At 41.5% G+C, this 27,317-nt stretch overlaps 1 protein-coding gene across 1 annotated transcript in view; it reads right to left on the reverse strand.

The window, feature by feature from the left end:
- Nucleotides 1-26,478, reverse strand: part of LOC139758284 (leucine-rich repeat neuronal protein 1-like) — a 46,624-nt gene extending 20,146 nt beyond the window's left edge. The window contains 1 exon segment of the mRNA XM_071679499.1: nt 26,159-26,478. The gene's annotated coding sequence lies outside the window, so the exon portion shown is untranslated.
- Nucleotides 26,479-27,317: the final 839 nt, after the last annotated feature.

Below are 27,317 nucleotides of genomic sequence, written 5' to 3' on the forward strand. Positions count from 1 at the left end.
AACAGTCCAACTACTTTTCCTTCATCTTCTTACCTTCCCTTAACTTTACTCCTCTGCCTCCCTCCCTCGTCTTCTGGTGGCCTGGGTCCGGAAACAGTCTTGATAGAAAGACTGTTTATATTGGCCTGTCAGATTTAGCGGCTTCCCAACGGTGTAGAGATCACCCCCCACACAGGCTGTACCACTGCTGTACGCTACAAGGTCTACTCCACATTTTCAGACTGTATGCCGCGGATCCCACAGTCCACCACACAGTGTTGGCTCAGCTGGAAGTGAGAGAGAGAGAGAGAGAGAGAGAGAGAGAGAGAGAGAGAGAGAGAGAGAGAGAGAGAGAGGGAGAGAGAGAGAGAGAGAGAGAGAGAGAGAGAGAGAGAGAGAGAGAGAGAGAGAGAGAGAGAGGTTCTAGCGAACACTGCTCCAGCAGAAGTCGGCCCCATCCTCTGTGTATCTTCATGTTATGTGGGTGGATTGTGATTGTCTTGCCCCTGCCTTCCTAACGCAGATGTACGGGACAAAACTAGTATGTCTTAACACTTTGTGGTGTATAAACTTACATTCACCGATACATAAACCTGATGATACATACTCCTTATGGTACATACACCTGGTGATACATACGCCCGGTGATAAATTCACCTAGTTCCAAATACAACTGGTGGTAAATACTCGATATGAAAGTCTGGTAAAAGCTCTTCCCCCAGGCAAAGCTCAGACATGGTACACCCATCAGCCTCCTGACCTCCCTAACCTCTCTTCTTCTCCTCCCATTTCTTTCACTTACCTCTTCCCTTCACTACGCTGCCCTTTCTCCCTTTTACCACGTTCCCTATCACCACTTCATTATTCTTTTTTTCCTATCCTCCCTTACTCCTCATCAGATCCTCCCTTCTCTCCCCTTTTCTACTCCATGTTTTTCGTTCGTCCCTCTTATCCTGCATCCTTCACTCTCCTGCGCTCCATCTCCTTCATTCCTCTACCCTCTCTCTATCTAACCCTCATATACCCCCACCACGTCATCCTCCCGCCCTGTCTATTGTTATCATCCACATCCTCCTCTTCTATCTTCCTTACCTTCTTCTTTCCTTGCCATCCCTTTTCCTTGCACTGCCTCTCTGCTCCCCTCTCAGGCACCTGAACGCGTCCCTCTGAGGCCCTGGGCAAGATAAACTCCTTCGCTGCCATGTAACACGGACTTAATATAGAACCTTTCAGCTCGGGCGAGGAAAAAAAAAATACCCTTTAAAAGCTGTGGAGGCAAAGAGAAGATATTTTCCTCGTCGTGGGATGATATCATCTTTGAAGATAAATTGATATCTTGAAGGATTACAGTTTTCTGTTGTTTGGTTATCAAACAACTTAATTAGCATGAGTAAGATCGAGTGTCTTGTCCATGTTGTTTAACATCATACAGAGTATGAGGCATCCTGCTGTATCTCATAGTGAGTGGTACTGTTTTCCATTGTGCCTCAGTGTACGTGCTCCTCCTCATACATTACTCATTACTCCTGTCCTCATTTTTCACACTTACAGATTAATAAGATTCCACTTCTGTGTGAGTGTGAAGTCATAACCATGGTTCATTTTCTGTGGTCCGCCTCTTATGCTCAACCCTCCTAGCTGGCCTGTGTGACTCTTGAGCACGACCATCATAACTTGGAGTACGACACTGACCAAGACCACACCATCTTACTGACGTGTCGTATCGTCGTGCGCAAGGGTCGTACCGACTATCGTTAGGCTTGGTTGACCGGTAATTTCAAATTTCCACTTATAGGAAGAACATCTATTGTGTGAACCATCTTAGTTTTGACTTCCTTAGGTGTAAGTCCTTTTAGAGACTAGCACATAATGGCTGTCAAGATTTCATATAGTTCTATCTAAGAAATCAAACGAAGTCATATGAAAACGATCATTTTCTGAATCAGGTTTTACGAACAGATTTTCCAAAAACATTAATTTTTCTCCATTAATTTATAGGAAGAGAAAAAAATACAATCTGTAGTCAATGTGTTTGTGTGTGTGTGTGTGTGTGTGTGTGTGTGTGTGTGTGTGTGTGCGTGTTTTTTTTTTAATTTGTGTGTGTGTGTAGATACATACCCTAATCATAACTTGCAGTCATATCACTGGTGCCTCTGATGTAGTAGGATGTTAAAGAAAACTTCAATCAGCAATATGATTGTTCAGCCATAATGGCACTAATAAACCCAACCTGAGGACACCAACCTCTCACGAACACGTAATCAGAATATTGAAATATAAAACAATATCCACGACAAATCAGTGAAAGCGCCGGGATATTCAGATCAAACGATGGTTGCATTATATCTACGAAGTTGACTATTTTTTGTTGAACAATATCATTAGCAAATGTCTTTGCAAAATGCTTAAGATATCAAACAGTTCCTTTACAATAACCAACACAGTATTTAAAGTACTGTAGATGAGACAGACAGAACCACTCCGTTAACTTTTGTCTAAACTTTGGACGGGATCAGAGGGACGGGTGACTCGTTCCTGTCTGTTCCGGTGGCAGGTCGAACATATTGGCTGATGAAATCTCCCTCTGATCTATTTTCCAGTCAGGAGGATGGATGATGCATCAGTTGTTTTACTCTCGTGGTGCTAATTATTTACGTCATAGAGATAACTCATTAGAATAATTAATGAGTTGTTGATGACTGCAGGAAGGTCCCAGGACACCAAACACCATCAATGTTAAACAACAATTGAACAATGTCCTTAGTGACCCGTGAAGACGAACAATAGTTGCCAGTGATAACGAGTCTCCCCACCTGTACGTATGTCCTCAAGGATGACGCTGACATATCCTAAGGAGGATCAAGTTCAGATATATATCATGCGCTTGCAATCTCTCTCTGCTCGTTAGTCCCGATCAACCATATAAACTATAATCACGGCCGATTAGAGACAAAAATGAACCTTATCATTATCATTTTTGTGATTCATAGTGTAAGATTTCAGGGAAGCTGACGTTACAAACAGTCAGACAGTACAGACACGACCGTTATCTTGCAACAATTCCTGTCTTTCCATAATGAAAGGAGGAATATATTTCTTTTGGGCGGAACACTTACCAGATATACGAGCGGATCTTAGAGGAGAGCCAGACTCTCTGGTCGTAGGAATCCGCAGTATCCTAGGGGGCCAGTGCCTCCTGATGGTGTAAGGGCGCTTCGGTATACCAACCACAGTGAGAGCTTTATCCATGAGTGAGGTAAAACTCGGCGATGATAGCTGTATCCAAACGTGAAGAGGAGTTTAAAGTGAATCCATAGAGTGAGACGGTGATATTAACCTGGACGGCTGGTGTGTCTTGATGTTCCAAGATGAGGACTGTGTCTCGGGATGAGTCAGTATGATACTGTCTCTCATGATGAGTCATGAATTACTCAGAGTTATTAGGATTATTCTACGTTGGCGCCTCTCGTCCTGGTCACACACACTTAGCCACGTTATCCAGCTCACTTACACTTAAGAAGACTATCCACCTCGTCCTCATCCCTTACACTCAAGCAGACTATTCGCCTTTTCCTTGTCACATATGCTCTCAAAAAATAATATACTCGAGCTACGTACGTCACCCTAGAATTTTGACACTTTCCTTTTAAACGGGTAATATTCTTTGACAAATAAAACTAATGCTGTTTCTACGTCCCCTGGCTCAGGGTCCATAATGTTTCCGCATCCTCAAAAATAAAAAAAGAATCCTAAGAAAAAATCCCGCTGCACAATGTCAATAAAGGTGAAAAGATGTTGGCAGTCCCTCTGCTGCTGCAGATATTGCTAAACTGGGAGAGTGTGAACACCTACCGTCCTTGCTGGATGTGTGTGTGTGTGTGTGTGTGTGTGTGTGTGTGTGTGTGTGTGTGTGTGATGGGATTGTCGTGACGTAGGGTGGTATCAGAGGTCGTAGTAAGGAGTGATGGATTCTCAGGTCGTATTGGGAAGAGCTCGTGTTGACAGACTTGTGGATGGTATTGTCGTCGGTCGTAGCTGGGGGATGGGTGCCGGCGGGTCGCAGAGGAGCTCTGACCGGGTCATACGGCCGGCGGCGGGAGGTGTGGGGGAGTCTTACTGCTGTTGGGGAGATATGGGGGAGTCTCAAGATTAATGGGGAGAAAGCAGGAGTCATCTGAATTTCTCAGAGATTTATGCAAGGGAAGTGTCGGTAGTAAATACATGCTGTGTGAAGGGAGGGAAAATCATTCGTGGGTCAGTGAAGTATATGACCATGCAGTGAAGACTAGTGAAGTACATGACTGGGCAGCGAAAACCAGCGAAGTGGAAGAGAAAAAAGAAAAATCAAAAGTGTGAGGCAAACTGTTTCGTGGATTAGTTAACCTCCAAGGACACGTTAGTTGCCATTAGTATTTCGTAGATGTTGTACATCATGAGCTTCACAAGAATGTTGGAATCAGTGAGAGAAAGGAAAGCTACAGAATGAATTAGGAAATCCATAACTTTAAAGTGTGGGTTTACATTCACACGAATCATCTCAGGAATTCGTAGAAGACAAGTGATGGATGATGGCATCATCTATTGATCCATTCATAACCTGAGAAACCATATCTGCACAGATATATAGTCGTCGACGTGACAGTGGTGGCCTGCTCGAACAAAAGGATAAAATAAATTGTGATCGTTAAAGAAAAAAAAAGCACCAAGAATTCATCTGAACTCAGACCCAACTCGTAAGATAGAAAAGTTGGAGGAATGGGTAAAGATCATAGAGGAAGGAGAGTATAATTGTTTTGCTGTACTAGGAAGGAAGTCTCCCACACTGAAACTATGAGAAAATGGTGTCAGACTTGTGCTGCGGAAGAATGTCTTAGGGCCAGTGGCAGGAATAAAACATGTAGAACAGCGAGTGGAAAGCATCACTGCAAACTGAACAGAATGGTTGAAAACAGATGCGTTTATATGTGTAGTTTTGTCTTAATATTGTACAGGGCAGAATGTCAGGATCGGACGAAGACTTGTACATGTTAAGAAAACTTGGTGGAAGTAAATGGACAAAAGTTTAAGCACTTAAGTAAAGGAATGATTAACATGACGGCGACACTTTGCAAGAATCCAACAAGGAAGATGAAGAAAATATCAAAGATATACGGGTGAACAACTAGGATTGCAAGTACACATGAAAAGATGAAATGGGGATGAAACAACTTCCAGTCTGCAAATGTATAGGAAAATTGAGTATTGCTACGTTGACTGGTGAGCAAGAAAGCAAACTGACATTGGTAAGACGAAGAGAATTCAAAACACTGCCACTTTGTAGACATTCATATTAAGGACTGAAGACTTCTAAAGGATAGCAAGGTCTGTGTGATTATATGATCTCTTTAACACACTCTTCTCCCTTCCCTCATCCCTCTCTTCCTTTAACATTTTCCTTTTCCTTTCGTCTCCAATATGCGCCTCTACCTCCTACTCTAACAAGGAGAGTTAGACGAATGGTATCTCCTTAAGCTATTACTTTGGCTGATGAGGAAAGTTTGAAGGACCTCATCTGTGCAGTTTCTTTAGATTCACCGGATGACAAGTCTCAACGAGGCTGGTAATGGTGTTTCGCTCTCCCATTGCTACTGAAAAAAGGATGGAGAAAGAGAGAGAGAGAGAGAGAGAGAGAGAGAGAGAGAGAGAGAGAGAGAGAGAGAGAGAGAGAGAGAGAGAGAGAGAGAGAGAGAGATGGAAGGAGGACAGAAAATGAAGAAAGATAAATCAGAGGTTTTACATAAAGAGAAACTACATATTTTTGGCTAAAACTATATATTCATCCTTGATCTCCTTAGTCGAGCTAGCAGCTATGTTCTCTTCCTCCAACCTTCAAAATGACTTGGTCTAGAAAAAAGGCTTAAAGCTCTCACAAGCACAGTGTTTGGTCACTGAAACAGAAGAGATACCAAGTGATCTTCACCCGTGACTGTCTGCAAATGATCCTTATATTTTGCTAAATATCTGTCTGTGACGTTCCATTAATTTCACATGGTACTAGAAGTTACTAAGAGAAGAAATAAGTATAGCTTAATCCCCAGGGACCGACTGAATCACTTACTAAGTTGTATATTTCCTTTCAGATCTTAGAGCGTTAGTGCCGCAGAGTACATGCATACTCTGTGAGACTCAAATGTCTTATACACAAATCATACATCAATGTTTACTGTACAAATCCCATAAGGCGGTGTGAACTCAGCCCCGGAGGAAGGTAAAGAGCTTCCACTGAAGTAGTCGGGACTTGATTAAACATCATGTGTGTGTGTCTGCAGCAGCAGAGTAGCGGATTAGCTTGCTCTGTACATAAGCTAGTGACCCTGTCAGAGAGATTTATAGACCTCTTAGCGTCAGGTATGTACTTAGTGGTGTGTACATTTCCCTTACAGTTGTTCTGAAAGTTTTCGTCGCGAGTCTTATGAATCTGCTCAAAAATGCTGAATATGAGACGAACTGAAAGTGTCAGATTTTTGTGTTTACTGCGACCTGAACTTTAGAAATCGAACAGCGAAGATGGTTTTGTTTGTTTGTTTGTTTGTTTCCCAGGCTACGAGGTAGCGCCAAGAGCAAATGACAAACGGCCTCATTTGCTCACCTCTACTCCTTAGCTGCCACGATAATACACCAAACAATGATCCTCCTGTCCACAGGCAACCCTGACAGACCTTTCCGTGGTTCCCTGATGTACGGCAGGTGTGTGTGGTGTCACCATGATTGTTTCATTTGTTTATAGATGGAGTGGTGAAGGAGTCATACAGTCTGTTGGGGATGACAGGGCCTGAGAAGTGTCAGTTGATGTTTGCTGATGATGCACTGGTAGCAAATTCGAGTGGGAACAACTCAAGTTGGTGACTGAGAATGAAGGAGTGTGTAATAGGACGTTGAGGTAAATGTGAATGAAATCAAAGTTTATTAGGTTTGAGTTCCGGGGCAGGTTAGTTCGGGTATGAATTTGAATGGAGAAAGCTTGGAGGAAGTGAAGTGTTTTAAATATCTAAACCTGGGAGAGAACATGGCGGCGAATAGAACCACGTTTTAGATTTGAATGCTTTATCATAGTTTCTATCTCTATGACAATATTTGGTCTTTAATACAATAAAGCTTGTGAAATTGCTTATAATCACTGTAATCTCAGGTTCATTGGTTTAATGTGCAAAATTCGTTTAGAGATGCCATAATTGTTGTTATCACACAATGATGATAACTGGCTTATGTTTGCTGTAATCTAGGGTCATATCGTTTTATATCCAAATTTATAGCAAAAAAACGATCATAGTTTTGTTTTTCCCGCCATAATTGTTGTTATTGCCAGGAGTCTCATAACTTCTTGCCGGTGAGACGTACCAACAGAACATCAGTATATCACTCAAAGGTATGAGGATAACTGATGTCCTCAAGCAATCTCATCATACTGCCTAATTCATATAAGAATTCGACCCACACCTTCCTCTAGCAACAACATAATGCCTCACATACACTCATCATTAGTTTTGAGTCAACTCCCAAACACCTCAAGTCAGTCTTATCAGAATTTCCAGTGGAAATCTGATGAGGTCAGGATTTTTAACTATTTTCACATGCTTATGAGATCCATCAGTGTGTACTGGCCTCTCTCTCCACTCCAACGCAAGGTTCCGACGTATGCTTCCGACAGGCAGATGCCTTGATAGACCTGGTTCCGGTGTATGTATGACGTTCAACATAAATCCAAATAATGCTCTTTCAGAGTGAAGCGTCAGTCATTTCCAATATCACTGCACCTTCCCCAGATGTCTGGCACTGACAAGGTTCTTCTAGCTTCTGGATAAGTATATGATGGTCAGGCCACATAAAGCCTTAAAGAACAGATGCTGGGAATTCACGAGAAATCTGAGTATATGTTGTAAGCAGACTGAGCAGCTGAGCCGCTTAGGTCGAATTCATTTCACCACCAGCTTTTGTAAACAATAGGACGACATGAGAACGTAAAAGTTTCATAAAACATGCTCTATTTCTAAGGTCCGACCTACACTAGTTGATCATTATCAACTTTAATAGTTTTTAATTCTCTCTGTCAGACACTGTGATTGGCTTTGTCAAGATCGGCCAGCATTTTCGCGCATTATTCCTCTTCTGTTGGTCGTAGAATGGAAGTTTCGAGCAGCTGCTCAACAGCAATAACGAGAACTTAATCATTTTGGTTCGGAGGTGTTTAAGGTTCAAAGGCTTTCGTGGCCGGTGCAATGGACTGTCTTCGTAAGGACAAAAGGGGTCGATTTGTGTGTGTGTGTGTGTGTGTGTGTGTGTGTGTGATCTAATCTCCTCCTCTGCGTGTCAAGAGTCAGACTCCTTTTTCCTCTGGGGTTTTTCTACGGAAATCTTCCTGTTGCTGTATATTCTGTGCGGCAAAGTCTTTGTATCATACGCTTACTATGCTTACCTAAACTCTGTCTGCAGCCGATGTGTTAATAAGGAGTAATACATGACAGGATACAAAAGTGCATCATCTCACTTATGTACATAGAGACACCGTAATAACCTTATGGACCTAAGCTAAATGCTATATAATCGCACATGACCTGCATAACTGAACCTTAGGTTAAACAAAATTTTCACCTGTGATCTTACACGCTGCACATCCAGCATGGAAGACCATATCTAAGAAAAAATCAAGGGTATCATACTGAGGCTGTTGCTCCGCTGTTCATGTTACAAGTGAACTACGTGACTGTATGATGAGCTTCGACCTGTGCTGTTCTCCTGCTGCTGGACGCGTATCACTAGTCAGTTGGTTAGAGAGCTGCACAACTTGCTTGTATGATGGAGTCTTCTAAATTGATAGACTTCCTAGACATTGTATAAAAAAGTTCTATTTGTATCATGTATTTAAGATCAGAGAATTTTTTTTGGAAAAACACTGAAAGACAGCAACTCTGGATGTATCCTTCGTCCTAGCCCTTCTTGGCCCCATACCAACTTCGTTCCAAACTCTGAGGGCCCTTCGCCCGATGCATTTAGCCTCAATGCACCTCACTCTAAACGTTCTTTACACAAAGTTTAATTACGCCGTGTCCTACAGCACTTTCCCCTAACTGCATACACCTTAATTGAACTTCCGCCAGACGATGTTTTCTGATGGAGGAGAGAAATGACGAACTTCATGTGTTGAGTAACATGAGTAGTTGTGAATATAATGTGATTGAGTAACATGAGTAGTTGTGAATATAATGTGATTGAGTAACATGAATAGTTGTGAATATAATGATATGTCCAGGATGTAGGATGACTTGAGGCCATTGCACGGTAACTACCATTATCAGGCTACCCAACTGTTTGACGATCATCATAATAGTAATTTTCATTCATGGTATCCATAAAAGTTATCATCGTGTCATCTTACATCCAAAATCAAGTATTTCGCCAGATCCAAGACTACACTTTCCCATTTGCTGTTGTGGAGCTGTCTTTATCAACTCCCTAATACAGTAGTTCTTGTAGTGATTCAAGAATTCAATAGGTCTTGCTGTTCATTCTTACTAAAGGTTGGCTGATAAAGGGATACCTTGGACATATTGAGATTTGTGTGTGTGTGTGTGTGTGTGTGTGTGTGTGTGTGTGTGTGTGTGTGTTAGTTTTACCGGGTTCCACCCGCTTGTGGATAACCTGCAAGTAAAAAGTCACTTTTAGCAAAGCTGTATCTTCGTCAGCATAATAGAGGAAGTTCTATCTTTTCAAGGAAATTCTCATCATTACCCAGCTTCTGCCTGTGGCGCAGCTTCGGATCTGCTGGAGCACCACAAAAGGAGTCTTGGGATAATGATAATGATCTTATATATATATATATATATATATATATATATATATATATATATATATATATATATATATATATTGTGTGTGTGTGTGCGTCAGTGTTGAGGGAGGAAGGAGCAGGTAATAAAGGAGAATGGCTGTAATAGGATATTCGGGGAACAATGGAGAGCCCGGCCACCAGCCTGACTGGCACCACATGACTGTCTCTGGTGAATAACTGTGTTCACAGCCAGGCCACACAGCCAGGCCACACAGCCAGGCCACACAGCCAACACCAGACAATTGTGCCAAACAACATGTCTTCACAGCCGGGACATACAGCCTCGCTGCATCACAGAAAAAATATCCTGCATCTCTCTCTCTCTCTCTCTCTCTCTCTCTCTCTCTCTCTCTCTCTCTCTCTCTCTCTCTCTCTCTCTCTCTCTCTCTCTCTCTCTCTCTCTCTCTCTCTCTCTCTCTCTCTCCAACGGTTACTTCTCTGCTTATAGAAACAGACGTGAAAACATATTTCTATACGAGTTAGACGACAGACCCTTGGTGGTGTCCACATATGAAGTTCAAGAGACAACTTTGAAACGCCAGGCGACTGTTGATCTTGAGTCACACTTGGACAAGATCAACATATAAATTCTCAGGATACTGAATGGTTGATTATGAATATCATAAGATGTCTGGAACTAACTTGAAAAGCTTCTGACATCACTTTTTAAATCTTATGAGATTCTTTCATGATTGATCACCTTTTCAGTTAATATATTTCTCGCAGTAAATGTGTAAAATAATAACAAGGCTATTCGTGAGAAGAAAACAGATTTATGTGGAGATGAAATCATCTACTTAGTCTAATTAAACTTAACGTGTATCATAAAAGAAGCCAAATATTTCATCTGGCACGAACTTTTTGGGAAAAGGACAGAAGTCGGCTCACAGTCAACACGGGACCAGGACGTAGACGACACCATTTCGATGAGCCACGAGCAGGAGCGCAACATGGAGGACCTTGATGTGCCCGACACTGAGGGACATTCGACACCGGTACCTCACCAGGTCCGGGCAACGGGAGAGCCGATATACAATAGACTGGCAATAAGTTGACTCTGAAAGTCACTGGCCCCTCCAGCGAAGCCTGACTTTTGAAGTTTATATCATCATATTCACACTGTGTTTTACGAATGCTCCACAACACTCAGAGGGCCTGCTTGAGAAGGTATATTCTCGCCTCTACAGTATAACAGATAAGCAGTGAACTTGACTCTTATGTACAGAGGTGATGGAGCAGCGCACGTGTGTGCTGTTTGCAACAGTGTAGCAGTGAACAAGTCTGACCTGTGCTACTGTGGAGCAGTGATCTATCCTGACCTGTGCTACTATGGAGCAGTGAACTAGTCTATCGTCTTAAATCTCTTTACCCACAGAATTGCAAAGCCTCGAATAAGTGATGTATATTTTTCTGTGGCCGTCGTTCTCAAGTTTTGGATGTTGACTAAATGGGTCAGAGAAAATTAATCAAGGATAGAGGGGAATGATACGTATACAACATAAGAGACGGCGATTAAGCATAATGATGAAAAATAGTATATATATATATATATATATATATATATATATATATATATATATATATATATATATATATATATATATATATGAAAATGTTGGTTCTTGAGTAACTGGTAGCAGCAGCTAATAAAGAGTGATGGCTGAGATAGGATACTGTGAGAACAATGGAGAGTCCGGCCACCAGCCATGACTGGCCTCTCCCCAGACAGTACAGTGAGCCTCTGCTTCTGCACGATTGTCTTCACAAGAAGCTACACAACCTCACTTGATTACCACGCCTTCAGCACCTTCAGCCTTGTTGATCTCTGTAGTGAATGTTTATTACACTAGGCTCTCTCTCTCTCTCTCTCTCTCTCTCTCTCTCTCTCTCTCTCTCTCTCTCTCTCTCTCTCTCTCTCTCTCTCTCTTAATTGATATTTACGGAATATCTCAAGGCTCGACTTTCCGAATATGATGGATAATAGTTTTGGGATTAGCTTTGAACTTTTCGAAGGCAAAATACTAGTATCAAGACGGTCTTCACTGCAAGAAAAGAAACTCAATGAGAAGTAGAAGGCAAGGTTTTCCTGCTGGCTGATTATTCTACATCGCACGTGACCCACAAAGATAAATTATTAAGCGACATTTAAGAAATTTATATTTACTCCTAAAATGATAAGAATGAGGACCCATTCAGAGTTTTTCTTTCACGTGGAAATCTTTTTATTGACTAATAATGGTAACTAATATGTTGACAATCCATGTATCTCACTGTATTACGCTTTTCTCAACGTACGAGCACGTCTCCACCAGGGAGGTGGTACTCCATATTCCTGGGAGCCAAGCATGATCCGCTCTGAAGGGCGGTGTTGATACTGGGGAACATAGTAAGCTGGTGTCTGTGTTATACTCGTGGACAAAAAATCAGCGTATGTCACATCTCTCAGACATGACTCAAAAAACAATATTTACTGATGGTGAGCCGCGTGATGAAGACTTTTTTTCAACCCTCCAACCCCATCCTCCTCGTTCCCGCTGATGTCGATATGAAAATTCTGTTAACCACTGAACATACACCTGGATAGATTATCTTCATTATGTCCTAAGTAAATTACATGTCTAGACTGGTCTTCCTCTAAGGTGTTCGTTGAAGAAGAGGAACGAATACATGCGGAGGTGCTTCTCGAACATGTGACAAAGACACGGCATGTAGCAGTGTGGAAGGGCTTTTGACTCCAGGTCTTCGCAAAGTGTCTCACTTTGACATTCAACCACTGTAAAGAATTAAAGTTACAAGTGGCCAAGTAAAGCAGAGGGGACGAAAGATAGAGAGTAGAGCATACTGGCTGCCACCTGCACGGTGTTAACACTAGAAATATTTATTTGTCCATAAAAATCCATATGAAAACCTCATTAGACAAACATGTGACATGGTGAAGATAGTTTATTCCTGTATCACCATGATTCTGGTATAGCAGATGACAGAAATCAGGAATGCTACAGCAAAACTATTTCATGAATACAAGAAAAGGTTTTGAATGGCACGTTGACAGTATGCTAGATTTACTAGCGTATCCAGAAAACTTCATGACAGTTCTGGAGGAAATGCAAGTGAGAAGCCGTAGACTATTTCTAATAACACAACGTTGAAAGAAACAAACATTTACACCATAAACTACATGATTTTTTCAGTCACCGAATCAGAAAGACACATCGAAATCCTGTCTTGTTAATACCACGACAATAGTCTACGGAACTGCTTCAGTCCTGGGTATATAATTATTTGCATAAACAATAAAAAGAAAAATTGGGAAATGTTTATAAAAATTCAAATATAAGGATCAGCATCACAAACATAAACCAATTAGCAGTTCTGAACGGGGAATTTAACGTGGATTACATAAAACAGATAAATGAACGTCGAAGAACCAAGAGGTATGATATGATGTCCCAAAGAGGTAGTTAGAAGTGTTGTTTAGTACAATAAAGTAAAACAGAAAAATCTAGGATGGTTCAACTTATGGTTAAGAAATAGAGATTATCTCTGTCTTCTGAAGAAAAATATAAGTTAAGAGACTAAGATAGCTTCAATGAAACAAAAACAGTCCAATATGAAGGTGCGATAAGTGAAGTGAACAAGTTCAAAGAAAAAATTAGAGTGTTGCTTGGTCAAGTCAGGAAAAATATTGATTCATCTCTAAATGGGAATCTATGAAAGACGGAAATTTCTTTGGAGTTCCTGCAACTTCAAAGCTGCGCTACAGTCAGAAGCAGGGAAAGGATAGACTTTTTTAGAGTGAGAAGCTTCTTCAGCGAGATTAAAGTCCAATATCACAACTTCGTCGAAGGTGACTTCTCACTCTGGGCGTAACCGCAGGCAGGGTGAGTCCAGCAACGCACAGGGATATATAAAGACCAGATCTACAACCCACCTCCCCATGTGGTACGGAAAGTGAAGAACCACTTTGTACCCTCCTTTTGGAACTCGTGAATAGATTCATGACGCTGCTACTGCTGCTGCTACCTTCTTGACGACAACCAGTGTCACTGAGCCTCAGGCAGGTACATCCCTCACAGACTCCACTGTCAGTTTTCCCATGAACTATGCAAAGAATTTCTGAATATTAACTTTGATATCTTCCTGAGTCTTAGATGTGTGTGTGTGTGTGTGTGTGTGTGTGTGTGTGTGTGTGTGTGTGTGTGTGTGTGTGTATTCCTCATCCTTACTTCTCCTTTCCTCCTATAATGTCATGATGCATTAAGCAAAACTTCCTGGCAAGCTCAGTTGCCGGCCAGGTCGGTTGATGTTCTGAGTGTTAATCCAGTCTTGCTTGAGAGTCAGAGGTGAGTGTGGTGCGAGCCTCTGCCTTCCTAGAGGTGTGAGGACTCTCGATACCTGACTTACTGGGATCAGTGATGAGTCTGGTCTTACCAGCTGGGTTTTTGCTCGCTGACGCTGGAATTATTCGTGAGTGATTGTCAGTATGTCCACACCATTTCCTGGGTTTCATCGGATTGAAATGCGGTGTCATGTTGTATCTCTACCTACTGAGGTCTTTCTTACAGTATTTCATCTCTGATTTGTGCTTTCCTGTTAGAAACCTGCTTACTGTCATCTGGGCACTAGGTAGATACGTTCTTGATTACTCATTGTTAGGAATAAAGTGATGACTTATAAGCTACTCTGGTTCTGCTACCCATCCCTTACGCAAGGTGTATGGAATCCCATACGTAAGTCTAAGATCGATCCTTTATCAGACCATCAGAGAGTTTTGAATATATATATACATATATATATATATATATATATATATATATATATATATATATATATATATATATATATATATATATATATATATATATATATGTGTGTGCATGGGTATATACGTATGTGTCTGTGTGTGTATATATATGTATACATTGAGATGTATAGGTATGTATATTTGCGTGTGTGGACGTGTATGTATATACATGTGTATGGGGGTGGGTTGGGCCATTTCTTTCGTCTGTTTCCTTGCGCTACCTCGCAAACGCGGGAGACAACGACAAAGCAAAATAAATAGAATGAAAAATATATATATATATATATATATATATATATATATATATATATATATATATATATATATATATATATATCCCTGTGGATAGGGGAGAAAGAATACTTCCCACGTATTCCCTGCGTGTCATAGATGGCGACTAAAAGGAGAGGGAGCGGAGAGCTGGAAATCCTCCCCTCCAGTTTTGACTTTTCCAAAAGAAGTAACAGAGAAGGGGGCTAAGTGGGGATATTGCCTCCTGGGCTCAGTTCTTTGTTCTTGGCACTACCTCACTGATGCAGGAAATGCAAAAGGATTTTGTTGTATCTGTTTTAATTAAAGAAATTATAAAGCCTTAACGTAGATATGGCGTCAAGATAAAGATTGATGGGACTTGAGGAGGAGGATTTCAGCTATAAACAGCTGAGAGGAGGAAGCTATGGGAGGCTGAGGACCGGCCTGATGGTACAGGAATTACTAACGCTATTCAGAAAGATCTGAGCACGGCCAGGGCCGAGCAAAATTAGAATGAAACATTCGATGTACCTGAAAGATACGAGCACACAGACGCACGGAGGTCACCCAGGATAATGAAGGCCAATTTGCGAATTATGTTTGTACGTTTGTGGAATTCAACGAAAACATAAGAGTGAAAGACCGGAGTAGGTAGTTTTTGCCAATCGAGGGCTATTACATAACAGTTAAAGGGAACATTTACTTTAGAATAGAATACCTGACAACGTAGTGCAGCTGAATACGTGGCCTGAGCAGCTAGAGGTATTGTGATCCTGTGCATCATGACGTACTGTGAAAGTGTGCAACGGGAGGTACTGTAGGCCTGAACTGTGGGAGGTCACTGTAGGCCTGAGCAGTGGGAGGTCACTGTAGGCCTGATGGCACTGTGAGACGTACAGACAGAACACCATTATAACCACCTGTATCCTATTTACATGAAAATCAAAAAAATAAATAATCGGTCCAGGGTAAACAAGCTCTGTTAGTTAGGGATTTATCAAAAACAACAGAAGGAAAGTTTTAGAGTCGTGTGAACACAGAAGGTAATTCCTGCCAGCTTGCCTCAGTCCCTGGAGCCCACTGACTGATATGAGGCAAGGTGGCCCTAATATGCATGCTAATAACTTTAATCTCCAGGATAACGCACATGACTCCCTCACAAGTTTATGTCGTAAACAAATTTGATAACTATATTGCTGCAGTATTGCCAGAAACGCTTACAGGCTTGTTTACATATAGTCCTTAAGTTCTTGTTACCTCAGAACCTGTCAGCCTGGTTATGTGGTGATGTTCCTTCCGAAGTCTGGCAAAATATTAGTATGATATTGTGCTCCAGTGGGGACAGTCTGGGCGATATTCCGTAGTTCCGAGTGACGCACTATTGAGAATAAGGTTGATGGAATATGAACAGTGCGTGAAACTGAGTCCTGTGCCATTATAATCTTGTCTTATTAGGGTCGTTATGAGTCATTATGGAGCAGGAGTAGCGAGGATGCCCGATGTATACCGACAAGGTACTGGAATACTGGAACAGATGGTATGCTGTCTGACCCATCTCTACATCACTGAACATCACCACTGGTCAGCAACTGATCCGCCTTGATCATACAACCTCCAACGTGATTCCGTTTTTCTCAGGTTTTTTAAACTTCAACCTCCTACCCACCACCCACACACCCACCTGACCATCCACACACCCACCTGACCATCCACACACCCACCTGACCATCCACACACCCGCCTGACCATCCACACACCCGCCTGACCATCCACACACCCACCTGACCATCCACACACCCGCCTGACCATCCACACACCCACCTGACCATCCACACACCCACCTGACCATCCACACACCCACCTGACCATCCACACACCCACCTGACCATCCACACACCCACCTCCCCACCCGCCACTCAAACATCGCCTGCCTCTCATCATCGTAGTGTAAGACTTGACAATTCAAAAGTTTTTTTTTTCATTTTCTCCGGAAGCTCTTTTAGGGCTGTCTTGAGCTCATTCAGGTAGGTTTCGCTCTCTCTCTCTCTCTCTCTCTCTCTCTCTCTCTCTCTCTCTCTCTCTCTCTCTCTCTCTCTCTCTCTCTGAGGCTTAAGCAAGACTTGATTGTTTCTTGATTTTAGTAACTAATATTTCGTACAAAAGCCTTTTTGTTACATCCGCATATTATATTGAACCATATGTCCAGTTTTATTAACAATGAAAACAACCAATTATTTCATCATAGTCTTTCAAATTGAATAAAGAAGTAATGATACCTACCATCAAGTACTGACATGAGAGTAAGGAACTCTTGGAATCGAATCCACAGTATGCACAGAAATCTCAGGAAATTCCCATCTGAGACTTAGGAGTCAACGTATACAGTGTTCGAACCCTTGACTAAATTAACTCCTTTTGCCGTGAGAGGATTATCACAGAGCTTCCTCAGGGAGGCTGAACTCGCCTTCAAGAACACATAAAACACGGATCCAATGTTTCTACAAAGGCGAGAAGACGATAAAAGTCAAGAGAAGTGATTTTGTCGACAGATTACGTCTAGATATATCCTACATTTACCTTAAAACTGCGGACTCTGTCATTCGGTGACCATAAAACAAGACAGCAAAAGAGTTTCAGGAGAAAGAGTTGTGATGGTGTACACAGTGTTAGCTCTGATGCAGAGAATTGCCTATGTCCAAATGTTCTGTTTGCAAAATACAACAATTTAGAATTTATCTCAGGAAATAATGGAACTGTGTTTACCTGGCACCTGTCGTGTCTCTCTCTACTCGGCCGTCCATTGTGGCCTAAGTCAACAAGGTTACGTTAGTATCCTTCGCCGTCCCACTAGATGGTTCTCCCTCTTCTCCGTCCCTTTACACAGCATCCTTCCAATATTGCTTCTTGGTTTCTGATACAGATGTGGAAATAGCCCCTTATAGTATCAGATTAGGACACCTTACCAATTTGGCAAGAAAACATCATGATAATGGCAACGGACCAACAAGAAGGCAACTCAGCATAGGGACCTGATGGTGATCCATCTACTTTTCCAAATAAGATAAGAAAATCAGTCATAAAGTCGATGACATGACTGTTACGACAGAGCTCTGATGACAGCAGTACAGCAGAAGTTCACAAGATGACGTATGTGTCACTAATATGTAAAGGACAATCAAAGTTTCTGCTGAATCAGGGTTACGTCCCAGTGGACCATTACACTGGCCACGTCCTTGTGGACCATTACACTGGCCACGTCATCCTGGAACCTCGCATTATCTGCGCCGTTGGCTCTGACATTCTCATGTAATGGAACACTGTTATCTAATCAAAAATTTTAGAGTGCATGTAGCCTCACTAAGTGGCAGCCATGGTTTTTTACGGTCATGTGAAAACTGGTTTAATTATTTAGATCAGGTGCCCAGGTGAAGCAGACAGATCAGGATAGCTGGTGGACCAGAAGACCAGGCGAGCTAGGAAACCAGGCAAACAAAAAAGATCAGGCAACCAGACCAACCACGTAGTCGGACGGAACAGGCAACCAGACTAGATAACAAGACAAATAAAACAACTCAAAAAATACAAAGAATTAAAGTGATCCAGACAACCAGGCAGACCAAGCAACCACAGAGATGAAACAACCATACAAACCATCTACATCATTCATCAAGAAGAAAGGCAAGTTACTAAACCCTCTATTCAACCATACAAACTTCACAAGCATAGAGACAACACAAACAGACCACGTACCCCGAGACAGACCTGACACCCTAACTCGACTATGAAAGAAGACAGAACACACCTGGAACAACCTAGCAAGATCCTACACCGGTACGCCATTCAGGAGGAGCAAAGAAAAAAGACCAGATGGCCAGACTTATCATACAGCGGTCCAGACCACAGGGGCAAACGCCTCATACCACCAGACATTCTATAGCCACACACACTATACGCCACACACACACTATAGCCACACACACTATACGCCACACACACACTATAGCCACACACACTATACGCCACAACAGATCTGAATGTTACATGAATCGTGGAACCAGAGTGACCAGATGGGTATTTAAGATATACTTAACTTGCCATCGGGTGATCAAGATGTACTTAACTTTCCATGTATTCTGTGAGTTTATGTAAATTAGCAGTTTGTGCCCTTAAGCAGAAAATGCAAATTCACAGTCTGAAGACTGCAGCCCAGGGCGCCCGGCCGGTGAGGGTGTAGTTCTACCTACTTTAGTTTTTTCTTCTATTCACTCTCGTGTAATTCTCTGTCCCTTCTCCTGCACACTTCTTAACTTCCCCTCTTCCCTCTTTCGCATCCGTCTAATCAATTTACTAATCGCTGCAGACATGAATCTCCTTCTTCGCTTTCCACCTGTCATCAATCATTTCCTTTTCTTCTGTTATTCCTACTCATGTTTCTCCTCGTAAATTTCCCTTACCATCAGGCATCAGTGAACTACTGTCATTTTCCTCCATCACTCTCGTCTCGTACCTTTCCCTTCCCTACAATTTGCTTTTATGTTTTCTGATCCCTGTAAACGGCCTGCTAAATGTTGCAGCACACCCTCGCCACAGACATCAACACGAAAAAATCGAGCAAATCGAGCAACGTCCCTGCAAGGCATCCAAGAGTTCTCAAACCTCAGACAGCGGGTGGTGTACAGCCAGGCCGGGTATTTTCCGTTACAGTGGTCGGTCTAAAAGTCTTACAACTTCTTTCATCAAGTAAGAAAATTCTCAAAACGATAATGTATAATGTATGAACTCCATACTTCACACGTTTATGCTTTGTTTCGGGAAGTACCTTAAGGCATTCAGGATTGGACAGACGCTTTCACTAAAGCTGAAGTGAAGCTGGCAACATTTATTAACCAAAAAATTATACTAACAAAATATTTCTGCAAGCAAAAAAAAAATCCCCCTTAAAAACTGTGTAACATATTTGATGAGTACAGAAAGTAAGTATGGATAATGGACGGTTTAGTTAGCCAAAACATCCGTTTTTCTAGCGCGTTAATTCAGAATATTTCCGTGGTACTCGTAACATCGTATCCCCTGTTCCTCTCATAACATGGCTGCTTCCTCTGGCAGACAAATGAGTCAGCTGTCGCACTGCGCATACATTAACAATCGATCCTGAGCTTCTTTATATTGTTCATTGAAAGTGAGCAGAAATGTTCCGGTATGTCGGTTATTACGGTTGTTATACTACTGTTTACATGCTACAATCATTTCCTCAACCTGAACACTGCAGAGTCCATGCACGAGATTTGGGATGCTTTGTGCAATTCATTGGACCAGATTTTGAAATTCCGGCAAACGAAAGAGTTTCATCTGTATCACATTACTCTCATAAGGTTGCTTTTTCGTCACAAAGTCTGTTCTACACCACTGTCATACTTAAAGTACTTTTTATTTACAAAAGGACGATGTAAAAATGTAACTTACTTCTTCACGGCAGTCAACATGGTACTAGCAAAACATGCCTCAATAATGGACAGATCAGATGAAATGGGAACAAGAAACTTTGATAAAACAAGAATTTATCAATCTGAGCACTTCGTAGCTTTCTTCCATATAACTGGTTGCGGTGTGAGCCCCAACAACCCTCACACTTCATCCTTAGTGCAGTTGGAGCCTTCACTCCCCAGCAGCTGTGGCTTTCGTGAGAGCTTGACAATGACATTTTGGTAAACCTCAAAACATGGCACGCACTAACTGGCTTTAAGCGAATTACATAGTCATTGGAAGGTTCCTGGTCATCAGGAAAGAACGTGATAAACTTCCAACTATAAGAAGAGAACTTGATAGACTTCCAGTTATCAACAAAGGCCATGGAAGGCTTCTGACCATCAACAGAGACTTGAAGGGCCTTTGAACCATCAACCAAGGCTTCGCAATGTTCCAAATTCTCCACTGAAACAATGAAGGTTTCAAAGTATTACGGCAAGTCCGCAGTGAACATCAAGCCATTAAACGTACTGTTCTGTGATACAGCAACATATGACGCAGCAGCTGAAAGAGACGATTGACCGACAATGGGATGGCAAGAGTGGTGACATGTTCACAACGTCCAAATGAACGAACGACGACTTGTTTCAGCGGAGGAAACTTCAAGCGCTGGAAGTGGAATGCACATTGTTTGAGATGATGGGTAGAAACGTTGACTCTGCCAAGGTATCATTAGTTATTCATAAACTCATCAAAGTACAGCTGTGATTCAATCTTGTGTATATGTACAGTATATTTGAGAAGCTTTTTAAGCTTTTCGTGAAAGTTCAGTCTTAAAACTGTTGATTATAAAGCCAGAAAAACAGATTTCTTCCTAAATGAAATACTCGACGTACAATTAGAAGCTTTTCCATTTTGTATCTTACAATATTCTGTTATGTTCAATTAACGAGATATTCATTTAATATTCATTTAATACTTACATATTTCGGACTCAGAAAGGAAAGGGACTTCTGACATCCCACTTGTAAATGAATGAAAATGAGTTAGCCTATCCAAACAGGGGCCACATGCGCAATGAGAATGTATGTGATCTTAGAATTATCTTCAACGCCTGCAGGTGTTACAGGCTCTGTGGTTGGTGGATGTAGATTAACAATGACGGCCTTAATGACCCTGGCAAATTATTATCCTAGATCCAAAACAACCAACCAACCAACCCTTCCAAATTTTTTTTGAATGAATCCACGCCACTGAAGAAACATATTTTTAAAGGTACATGTAAAAGAATTTAGAAAGAAAATCGTGGAAAAATGCAAACGCAAAGAGACTAAAATGATAAGAAAAAACAGCATGAAACCAGGTTATATTGTAGTCATCATTATCACCTCAATCGTCATCATATTTCTAACCATGACCGATAGATAATCCAATGACAATATAGAGTTCCATACCTACTGGAAATATGATCCACTGGTACTGGCGGTCGTGTTCATTTCAGAGACAACAGATACTGTTGTGTTGTGGGTATCTCTGGAACGCTGGTACACAATCTATGACCACTGTCCCTGCTCGTTAAGCATACCACTGCTCTTACTATTTATACCAAAGTACCACAAATACTTCCATCACTATCAGCAGAACTATTACCACCACAGCTATTACCCTTCCCCATACTACTGAATTAAACTTTCTGCTGATGTTGCTTCTGTTTCTACTGTTACCAACAGTTCCCCTGCAGCAACGGCTACTGCCACAAGCACTACCACTACACCAAACACTACCGTCTCCTGTGTTGACCATTGGTGCTACTGCCGCTGTGGGTGTTCTTCAGCCTTATATTTGCTCGTAGATTTTGCCCCAAATGTTACCAGACACTTACGATTTACTCCTCCGCCTCTTCCTCTTCTTCCTACTCCTCCCTACCTCTTCCTCCATCTCCTCTCCTCCTCCTCCTCCTGCCCCTTCTCCTCCTCCTCATTCTCCTCCACTTCCTCCTTCTACTACTACTACTGTGGTTGTTACTACTACTACTACTACTACTACTACTACTACTACTACTACTACTACTATTACTACTAGCACTACTACTACTACTACCACTACTACTACTATATTACTTAAACTATAATCAATGATACTACAGAAACTATTGTTATCCCCATTGAATAACAATGGTATTGTCACAACAATAATCAGTTCTCTTACCAGTATGCTTACTTCAACTACAACTACCTCACTTCTACGAATATTACTGTCACTTATCTGGTCACTATACCTACCACCACCACCAACGCTGTTGAAAAATCTTTTGTCAGTGAAGCAATATCTGCATTGCAATATGTGTGAGATTCATCACACACTGCTTTTAATTGGCTTTTACCACACACTCGGGTTTGCCTCATATTTTATATTTCTGTCTTTTTCATGCATCGTCCCATCATGTATCTATCTTTGTATACCCTCTCCTTACTTTTAACTTCGTTGTATTCCAAAACACCATTATGCAAATGAGCTCAGGCATCTGCCATCAACTAAGTCAAGAGCTAACATGATATTTACGAGCAGCAGGGGCATTTACGCTGGAAATACTCCAAATGGTTAATACAGAGGAGCACATTTGGTTGTCATAAGAAGAATGCCTTCAGTGTTAAATGCACAGGATACATAGCAGAGTTGTACCTCATGATGTAACACAATACCGAAAAAAATATAAAAGATGATCTCAGTCTTGTATCTGGACGTGAGAGATCACGACACTTGCGACGGTCACTAACGTGAGGCGGTCGTGTTTGGCAGCTGTTGGTCCCTCCCCTGGATACACAAGACTTTAACCGTGTTGTCTTGCTATATGTACACAGGAAGGGATAAAAGCTGGAGGCTCTGAATAATAGAAAATATGATAAGCAAACGTATGAAAATTCATGAATTCTATGAAATCGAAGTTAGTTTGAGACGCTACATCATGGATGTAATATCGTTGTCCTTCCAGCCTACTATATGAGTCCGGCTAGAGTATACGCAGACCTTGGAAGCTGGTGGCACGTATAACGTACAGTTGCTCGTCGTGCTTTACAGTCCCTGGGAATTTAACCACAGTCTTCTTTGCCTAATTCCCCACACATTTGGTGACTGACTGATATTCAAAAATCGATCATGTGTGGCATGTGCTTAGTAGAGTCAAATATAAAGACGAGGTACACGTAAATACGTATATTTGAAAGAATAATGGAAGAAAGCATGATTTAAAGACAGACAAACAAAGACAAAAAGGGCAAAGTGGAGAGGGAGAGATGAGGGATAAGTTGAGAGAGAGGAAAATAGGAAAAGACAGACAGACAGAAAGACAAACAACCATAGAATGACAGACAGGACTACTCAGAAGTACCACTGAACACCGTACTCATACAAAACCTCTCGTTCGCTCGTCTGTTGACATACAAGTCAATCAACTTGCTCCGCCCTGGACCTAGACCCCTCAGCCTCAGGCAGGTAAATACTCCAATTTTCAGACAGCGCTTTCTTGCATCCCTTCGGAAATTTTATCTCGCCATATTTCACCCGAGTGTCAAGACTGCGAGGCCAAACAAGTTCTTGTGTGTCTGGATCTCGGAGAAGCCAAGTTTTAAAGAGAAAATTGCTCGGGAGAGATGGGGTGAAACGTACCTCTGTGGTGATCAGGTTGGCGAAGTCTTTTGATGAATCCCTCACTAGGTCCTCACTTCGTGCCTTGCTCTGGCTGCTCCTCATACTCTCTAGTACGACAGAGCCTCATTCTTTTGCTCTATAGATCCTTATGATTTTGGCTTTGAACATTCTATTTCTTTGGCTCTGTTGTTCTTCATTCTTTTTACCTTTGTAGGTTCTCACTTCTTGGCTATGTGGATCCTCATTCTTTGACACTGTAGATCCTTTTTCTTTGCATTGTTCCTCAGTCATTGGCTCTAATGTTCCTCTATTCTTTCCTCTGTAGTTCCTCATTCCTGTACTTCTGCACCTTTTGATAACTCCATCCATCGCCCCTGATATCTTGACCATTACCTTTATACTCTTTGCCATCTTTATACCCTCGTTCTGTAGTCCTTCTTCTCCGGCTCTCTTGCTGCATATCCATTACTTCTTTTGCTTCTTATTCTTTCTTTTGTGTCGCCCCACTTCTTACTGCTACCTCTTCCCATGTAGAACTTTATCTCTGCAGTTCTCAAATGCTTGCCTTTGAGTCCTCTCTAACTCTACACCTCAACAGTATATATATTCCATGGCTCAAAGTTACCTATCCCTTGTCTCTAATCCATCTGTTTTCAGGCTTTTGATTGACTCTCTTGGTTCGTAAACCTATAACTCATGGTTCGAAACTTTTCCTTTTTTGGCTTCACTTCCCCTGTCCCTTGTGTGTTAACTATCTTTCCTCTGGTCCCAAACTCTCTACACCTCACCTCTATAGTGTCCATCCCTTCGCATTAAATCCCATAACCTTTGTCTGTAGATTCTCTTAAACAGACTTTAAATTTGATTCCAAAATTCCTCTCAGTCCTTACTCCCAGATGGAAAACATTCATTTCATTTATTCATTTAACCTTTAACTAATCAAGATCTCCATCCTGACCACATTAAGTTATGTTGCGTCTCAGATTCGATGGTCTGAGGAAAAGCAAAATCTTTCCCTCTCAAACGTCTTTATTTGTTCCCCTTATCTAACGGTCATATTTGTTGTCGTATAAATATCATATCCAGATTACTTTCATTAGTCGTGTCACTTTTAACATAAGGTAGATGGTTTCCTCTGACCAAATGAGGCAACTCCTTCCGGCCCTGTGTTTATAAAATCCTTTTGATCTCTAAAATCTCTCTCTCTCTCTCTCTCTCTCTCTCTCTCTCTCTCTCTCTCTCTCTCTCTCTCTCTCTCTCTCTCTCTCTCTCTTAGCCAGTCATAAACACCCTACGCCTTTCCTCCATATTACGTCACCGTCGCCTATCAGCCACATGAACCCTGTAAGTCGATGTCAACCAACACCCTCCCGAGTTGAAGACTGAGTGACTCCCAACACCTCGGGCTGATCACCCTCGGTAAACACACACTCACGCTCGTCTTTTCCAGTTGGGTCGACGAACTCACCAAAACAGAAATGAATTCTAAATAAAACAATAAGTCTGACAAAGCCGTTATCGCGAGTTGCCTTGCCAGCCATGAACCCACGTCCACCTTTTCTTCAATATTTCAAATTTTTCTTTTCCTGAAGCTTCTCCTCTCCCACCTGGGAACATATTAACAATCCAGCTTCGAAGTTAAGGTTAAACAGTGTGTGTGTGTGTGTGTGTGTGTGTGTGTGTGTGTGTGTGTGTGTGTGTGTATGTGTGTGTGTGTGCGTTTGTGTAGGCGTGTGTCTGTGTGTGTCTGTGTGTGTCTGTGTGTATGTGTGTGGTGTGTGTGTGTGTGTGTGTGTGTGTGTGTGTGTGTGTGTATGTGTGTGTGTGTGTGTGTGTGTGTGTGTGTGTGTGTGTGTGTGTATGTGTGTGTGTGTGTGTGTATGTGTGTGTGTGTGTTTTACGGTAAGGGAAAATTTGGATTATCTTGATCAGGTTTTGCCTAAAATATGATAGCATCTCGCATCCATGTGCTTGATAGCGCTTTGTTTATGTCAACAGGTGTAGCCTTAGATAAGATAATACAGATAGGTTTGGACCTTGTCCTAGGATGTTATTTACATATGGATGTGGTTCACTGTTATCAACACAAACAGTATCGAAATAATATATTTTGCAACATGTGAATGATAAGGATTATAACTTACCTCTCAGGTTGTTGGTTGGTGTGTGGAGGTACTGGAGGCTCTGAGTTATGGCAGTGTCATTTACTATTGAAGAATAGCACCGAATTCTCAAGCGTAAACAGAAAGTGTTTCGAAATATCCTGAATTCCGATTAATTCTGTTTTTCCTTTAACATTATATTGTATAAATCCATTTCGTACGCAAACCGTGAAGAAAGCGTTTCTTAGACTTGATCAGACACTCATTATCATGCTTTCCACTTTTAATATACAACGATAGTCAGATCAGGATCCATAGAGTAGTGAAGCCACGCAGGCGAGAGAGCAACACCCTCAACTACCACCGAGCGAGAGGCAACTGATGCCCGCTCCCCTGCCTGCCACACACCAAACCCGCCTTGCAACAGATGCCAGCCATCATTTCCCTCAGGAATTTTCGAACCGCACAGCATCTTTTCTTTCTTTAGATAAGATAGAATACTTTCCCATCGTAATATCATAATTTACAAATGAATTCCGTGAAGCTGTGATATACTGCCTCTCATTAGGAAACAATATATCATAATTTACATGCCTTATGACTCAGCATTTTTCATGTAAATATTCATATCTCAGATGTAAAGCATAAGTAAACAATTTAAGTATTGTCAGTATAATATATTGATGCTATTAAAGAATATTTTCTTCAATACCTAACACCTGATAACATATATTGAAGTACGTTAATTAAGTCATCACCATTGAAAAAATTACTTGGGTTCCAAATCATCTTTCAATTTAGGTCTCGTTGAAATGAGATATAGATTTCCTAAATTTCTTCTCTTTCATCACTCAAAGACTAAAAGACTACCCAGAGGTGAGATCAGGATAAACAAAGTGTAAGACAACATCCAGCAGGAAAGTGAACCATACAGATCAGGAACAGTTTGATGATTTCAAATCTGAATGAAGCAGGTGTGTGGTGTTACTAGATCAAGGGAAGTCAACATGGAAAAGTTGTGCAGAGATAAGTTCTAGAAATCAACTGGTATTATGAAGTTCCATTGTACACACTCTCCCAAATAAGTGATAGCAGAGAAATGGTAAGAAGACGAAAAAGCAGAACAAGAACATACTGGGAAAAAATAAATAATATGCTAGAATATATGTGGACGAAAACTTATGTGGAAGAAGCAAGGTTT

This window comes from Panulirus ornatus, chromosome 30 (assembly GCF_036320965.1).
Source record: "Panulirus ornatus isolate Po-2019 chromosome 30, ASM3632096v1, whole genome shotgun sequence".
In the NCBI taxonomy this organism is placed as follows: Eukaryota; Metazoa; Arthropoda; class Malacostraca; order Decapoda; family Palinuridae; genus Panulirus; species Panulirus ornatus.